The sequence below is a fragment of the Taudactylus pleione genome, unplaced genomic scaffold (genome assembly GCF_031769625.1).
Source record: "Taudactylus pleione unplaced genomic scaffold, aTauple2 ptg000967l, whole genome shotgun sequence".
Taxonomy (NCBI): Eukaryota; Metazoa; Chordata; class Amphibia; order Anura; family Myobatrachidae; genus Taudactylus; species Taudactylus pleione.
In genome coordinates this window covers 12,197,501-12,202,500 of record NW_028285368.1, presented here as the reverse complement: position 1 = coordinate 12,202,500, position 5,000 = coordinate 12,197,501, and the positions used below count along the sequence as shown (strand labels likewise).

General features: G+C 37.9%; 2 non-coding genes and 20 pseudogenes across 2 annotated transcripts; all 22 read left to right on the top strand.

Moving 5' to 3' along the window:
* Positions 1 to 6: 6 nt before the first annotated feature.
* On the top strand, positions 7 to 125 carry LOC148468987 (5S ribosomal RNA). The gene has a single exon (XR_015874109.1). It is a non-coding gene; the product is annotated as a 5S ribosomal RNA (ribosomal RNA).
* Positions 126 to 241: 116 nt separating this feature from the next.
* LOC148468986 (5S ribosomal RNA) lies at positions 242 to 360 on the top strand (annotated as a pseudogene).
* Positions 361 to 475: 115 nt separating this feature from the next.
* On the top strand, positions 476 to 594 carry LOC148468985 (5S ribosomal RNA). The gene has a single exon (XR_015874137.1). It is a non-coding gene; the product is annotated as a 5S ribosomal RNA (ribosomal RNA).
* Positions 595 to 710: 116 nt separating this feature from the next.
* LOC148468984 (5S ribosomal RNA) lies at positions 711 to 829 on the top strand (annotated as a pseudogene).
* A 116-nt stretch (positions 830 to 945) lies between these two features.
* Positions 946 to 1,064, top strand: LOC148468983 (5S ribosomal RNA; annotated as a pseudogene).
* Positions 1,065 to 1,180: 116 nt separating this feature from the next.
* Positions 1,181 to 1,299, top strand: LOC148468982 (5S ribosomal RNA; annotated as a pseudogene).
* Positions 1,300 to 1,415: 116 nt separating this feature from the next.
* LOC148468981 (5S ribosomal RNA) lies at positions 1,416 to 1,534 on the top strand (annotated as a pseudogene).
* A 116-nt stretch (positions 1,535 to 1,650) lies between these two features.
* LOC148468980 (5S ribosomal RNA) lies at positions 1,651 to 1,769 on the top strand (annotated as a pseudogene).
* A 115-nt stretch (positions 1,770 to 1,884) lies between these two features.
* On the top strand, positions 1,885 to 2,003 carry LOC148468979 (5S ribosomal RNA; annotated as a pseudogene).
* A 116-nt stretch (positions 2,004 to 2,119) lies between these two features.
* LOC148468978 (5S ribosomal RNA) lies at positions 2,120 to 2,238 on the top strand (annotated as a pseudogene).
* Positions 2,239 to 2,353: 115 nt separating this feature from the next.
* On the top strand, positions 2,354 to 2,472 carry LOC148468977 (5S ribosomal RNA; annotated as a pseudogene).
* A 116-nt stretch (positions 2,473 to 2,588) lies between these two features.
* Positions 2,589 to 2,707, top strand: LOC148468976 (5S ribosomal RNA; annotated as a pseudogene).
* Positions 2,708 to 2,823: 116 nt separating this feature from the next.
* On the top strand, positions 2,824 to 2,942 carry LOC148468975 (5S ribosomal RNA; annotated as a pseudogene).
* Positions 2,943 to 3,058: 116 nt separating this feature from the next.
* On the top strand, positions 3,059 to 3,177 carry LOC148468974 (5S ribosomal RNA; annotated as a pseudogene).
* Positions 3,178 to 3,292: 115 nt separating this feature from the next.
* On the top strand, positions 3,293 to 3,411 carry LOC148468973 (5S ribosomal RNA; annotated as a pseudogene).
* Positions 3,412 to 3,527: 116 nt separating this feature from the next.
* LOC148468972 (5S ribosomal RNA) lies at positions 3,528 to 3,646 on the top strand (annotated as a pseudogene).
* Positions 3,647 to 3,762: 116 nt separating this feature from the next.
* On the top strand, positions 3,763 to 3,881 carry LOC148468971 (5S ribosomal RNA; annotated as a pseudogene).
* A 116-nt stretch (positions 3,882 to 3,997) lies between these two features.
* Positions 3,998 to 4,116, top strand: LOC148468970 (5S ribosomal RNA; annotated as a pseudogene).
* A 116-nt stretch (positions 4,117 to 4,232) lies between these two features.
* LOC148468969 (5S ribosomal RNA) lies at positions 4,233 to 4,351 on the top strand (annotated as a pseudogene).
* Positions 4,352 to 4,466: 115 nt separating this feature from the next.
* LOC148468968 (5S ribosomal RNA) lies at positions 4,467 to 4,585 on the top strand (annotated as a pseudogene).
* A 116-nt stretch (positions 4,586 to 4,701) lies between these two features.
* LOC148468967 (5S ribosomal RNA) lies at positions 4,702 to 4,820 on the top strand (annotated as a pseudogene).
* Positions 4,821 to 4,936: 116 nt separating this feature from the next.
* LOC148468966 (5S ribosomal RNA) overlaps positions 4,937 to 5,000 on the top strand; it is a 119-nt pseudogene continuing 55 nt past the window's right edge.

Genomic DNA, 5,000 nt, shown 5'->3' with positions numbered 1-5,000 from the left:
TTGAGCACCTACAGCCAAACCACACTGGACATGCCCAATCTCGTCTGAACTTGGAAGCTATGCAGTGTTGGGCCTGGTTAGTACTTGGATGGGAGACCACCTGGGAATACCAGGAGCTGTAGGTAATTTTATACTGCCATAACATTCTTTTCTATTACATTTTACATTTAATTTTTTCAACTTATCAATGAATTTACTTGAGTTAAGAAGTAATAGAGGTCTAACATTATTGGTTTGGGACACCTACAGCCAAAGCACACTGGACATGCCCAATATCGTCTGATCTTGGAAGCTATGCAGTGTTGGGCCTGGTTAGTTCTTGGATGGGAGACCACCTAGGAATCCCAGGTGCTGTAGGTAATTTTATACTGCCATAACATTCTTTTCTATTACATTTTACATTTCATTTTTCAACTAATCATTGAATTTACTTGAGTTAAGAAGTAAAAGAGGTCTATAGTTAATGTTTTTGAGCACCTACAGCCAAACCACACTGGAAATGCCCAATCTCGACTGAACTTGGAAGCTATGCAGTGTTGGGCCTGGTTAGTACTTGGATGGGAGACCACCTGGGAATACCAGGTGCTGTAGGTAATTTTATACTGCCATAACATTCTTTTCTATTACATTTTACATTTAATTTTTTCAACTTATCAATGAATTTACTTGAGTTAAGAAGTAATAGAGGTCTAAAGTTAATGTTTTTGAGCACCTACAGCCAAACCACACAGGACATGCCCAATCTCGTCTGAACTTGGAAGCTATGCAGTGTTGGGCCTGGTTAGTACTTGGATGGGAGATCACCTGGGAATACCAGGTGCTGTAGGTAATTTTATATAGCCATTACATTCTTTTCTATTACATTTTACATTACATTTTTTCAACTTATCAATGAATTTTCTTGAGTTAAGAAGTAAAAAAGGTCTAAAGTTAATGTTTTTGAGAACCTACAGTCAAACCACACTGGACATGCCCAATCTCGTCTGATCTTGGAAGCTATGCAGTGTTGGGCCTGGTTAGTACTTGGATGGGAAACCACCTGGGAATACCAGGTGCTGTAGGTAATTTTATACTGCCATAACATTCTATTCTATAACATTTTACATTTAATTTTTTCAACTTATCAATGAATTTACTTGAGTTAAGAAGTAATAGAGGTCTAAATTTAATGCTTTTGAGCACCTACAGCCAAACCACACTGGACATGCCCAATCTCGTCTGATCTTGTAAGCTTTGCTGTGTTGGGCCTGGTTTGTACTTGGATGGGAGACCACCTGAGAATACCAGTTGCTGTAGGAAATTTTATACAGACAAAACATTCTTTTCTATTACATTTTACATTTAATTTTTTCAACTTATCAATGAATTTACTTGAGTTAAGAAGTAAAAGAGGTCTAAAGTTAATGTTTTTGAGCACCTACTGCCAAACCACACTGGACATGCCCAATCTTCTTTGATCTTGGAAGCTATGCAGTGTTGGGCCTGGTTAGTACTTGCATGGGAGACCACCTGGGAATACCAGGTGCTGTAGGTAAATTTATACTGCCATAACATTCTTTTCTATTACATTTTACATTTAATTTTTTCAACTTATCAATGAATTTACTTGAGTTAAGAAGTAATAGAGGTCTTAAGTTAATGGCATTGGGCACCTACAGCCAAACCACACTGGACATGCCCAATCTCGTCTGATCTTGGAAGCTATGCAGTGTTGGGCCTGGTTAGTACTTGGATGGGAGACCACCTGGGAATACCAGGAGCTGTAGGTAATTTTATACTGCCATAACATTCTTTTCTATTACATTTTACATTTCATTTTTCAACTAATCATTGAATTTACTTGAGTTAAGAAGTAAAAGAGGCCTAAAGTTAATATTTTTGAGCACCTACAGCCAAACCACACTGGACATGCCCAATCTCGACTGAACTTGGAAGCTATGCAGTGTTGGGCCTGGTTAGTACTTGGATGGGAGACCATCTGGGAATACCAGGTGCTGTAGGTAATTTTATACTGCCATAACATTCTTTTCTATTACATTTTACATTTAATTTTTTCAACTTATCAATGAATTTACTTGAGTTAAGAAGTAATAGAGGTCTAAAGTTAATGGTTTTGGGCAACTACAGCCAAACCACACTGGACATGCCCAATCTCGTCTGATCTTGGAAGCTATGCAGTGTTGGGCCTGGTTAGTACTTGGATGGGAGACCACCTGGGAATACCAGGAGCTGTAGGTAATTTTATACTGCCAAAACATTCTTTTCTATTACATTTTACATTTCATTTTTCAACTTATCATTGAATTTACTTGAGTTAAGAAGTAAAAGAGGTCTAAAATTAATGTTTTTGAGCACCTACAGCCAAACCACACTGGACATGCCCAATCTCGTCTGATCTTGGAAGCTATGCAGTGTTGGGCCTGGTTAGTACTTGGATGGGTGACCACCTAGGAATCCCAGGTTCTGTAGGTAATTTTATACTGCCATAACAGTCTATTCTATTACATTTTACATTTAATTTTTTCAACTTATCAATGAATTTACTTGAGTTAAGAAGTAATAGAGGTCAAAAGTTAATGCTTTTGAGCACCTACAGCCAAACCACACTGGACATTCCCAATCTCGTTTGATCTTGGAAGCTATGCAGTGTTGGGCCTGGTTAGTTCTTGGACGGGAGACCACCTGGGAATACAAGGTGCTGTAGGTAATTTTATACTGCCATAACATTCTTTTCTATTACATTTTACATTTAATTTTTTCAACTTATCAATGAATTTACTTGAGTTAAGAAGTAAAAGAGGTCTAAAGTTAATGTTTTTGAGCACCTACTGCCAAACCACACTGGACATGCCCAATCTTGTTTGATCTTGGAAGCTATGCAGTGTTGGGCCTGGTTAGAACTTGCATGGGAGACCACCTGGGAATACCAGGTGCTGTATGTAATTTTATACTGCCATAACATTCTTTTCTATTACATTTTACATTTAATTTTTTCAACTTATCAATGAATTTACTTGAGTTAAGAAGTAATAGAGGTCTTAAGTTAATGGCTTTGGGCACCTACAGCCAAACCACACTGGATATGCCCAATCTCGTCTGATCTTGGAAGCTATGCAGTGTTGGGCCTGGTTAGTACTTGGATGGGAGACCACCTGGGAATACCAGGAGCTGTAGGTAATTTTATACTGCCATAACATTCTTTTCTATTACATTTTACATTTCATTTTTCAACTAATCATTGAATTTACTTGAGTTATGAAGTAAAAGAGGCCTAAAGTTAATGTTTTTGAGCACCTACAGCCAAACCACACTGGACATGCCCAATCTCGACTGAACTTGGAAGCTATGCAGTGTTGGGCCTGGTTAGTACTTGGATGGGAGACCATCTGGGAATACCAGGTGCTGTAGGTAATTTTATACTGCCATAACATTCTTTTCTATTACATTTTACATTTAATTTTTTCAACTTATCAATGAATTTACTTGAGTTAAGAAGTAATAGAGGTCTAAAGTTAATGGTTTTGGGCAACTACAGCCAAACCACACTGGACATGCCCAATCTCGTCTGATCTTGGAAGTTATGCAGTGTTGGGCCTGGTTAGTACTTGGATGGGAGACCACCTGGGAATACCAGGAGCTGTAGGTAATTTTATACTGCCATAACAGTCTATTCTATTACATTTTACATTTAATTTTTTCAACTTATCAATGAATTTACTTGAGTTAAGAAGTAATAGAGGTCAAAAGTTAATGCTTTTGAGCACCTACAGCCAATCCACACTGGACATTCCCAATCTCGTTTGATCTTGGAAGCTATGCAGTGTTGGGCCTGGTTAGTACTTGGACGGGAGACCACCTGGGAATACCAGGTGCTGTAGGTAATTTTATACTGCCATAACATTCTTTTCTATTACATTATACATTTAATTTTTTCAACTTATCAATGAATTTACTTGAGTTAAGATGTAATTGAGGTCTAAAGTTAAAGGTTTTGGGCACCTACAGCCAAACCACACTGGACATGCCCAATATCATCTGATCTTGGAAACTATGCAGTGTTGGGCCTGGTTAGTACTTGGATGGGAGACCACCTGGGAATACCAGGTGCTGTAGGTAATTTTATACTGCCATAACATTCTTTTCTATTACATTTTACATTTAATTTTTTCAACATATCAATGAATTTACTTGAGTTAAGAAGTAATAGAGGTCTAAAATTAATGTTTTTGAGCACCTACAGCCAAACCACACTGGACATGCCCAATATCGTCTGATATTGGAAGCTATGCAGTGTTGGGACTGGTTAGTACTTGAATGGGAGACCACCTGGGAATACCAGGTGCTGTAGGTAATTTTATACTGCCATAACATTCTTTTCCATTACATTTTACATTTCATTTTTCAACTTATCATTGAATTTACTTGAGTTAAGAAGTAAAAGAGGTCTAAAGATAATGTTTTTGAGCACCTACAGCCAAACCACACTGGACATGCCCAATCTCGTCTGATCTTGGAAGCTATGCAGTGGTGGGCCAGGTTAGTACTTGGATTGGAGACCACCTAGGAATCCCAGGTGCTGTAGGTAATTTTATACTGCCATAACAGTCTTTTCTACTACATTTTACATTTAATTTTTTCAACTTATCAATGAATTTACTTGAGTTAAGAAGTAATAGAGGTCTAAAGTTAATGCTTTTGAGCAGCTACAGCCAAACCACACTGGACATGCCCAATCTCGTCTGATCTTGGAAGCTATGCAGTGTTGGGCCTGGTTAGTACTTCGAGGGGAGACCACCTGGGAATACCAGGTGCTGTAGGTAATTTTATATAGCCATTACATTCTTTTCTATTACATTTTACATTACATTTTTTCAACTTATCAATGAATTTTCTTGAGTTAAGAAGTAAAAGAGGTCTAAAGTTAATGTTTTTGAGCACCTACAGTCAAACCACACTGGACATGCCCAATCTCGTCTGATCTTGGAAGCTATGCAGTGTTG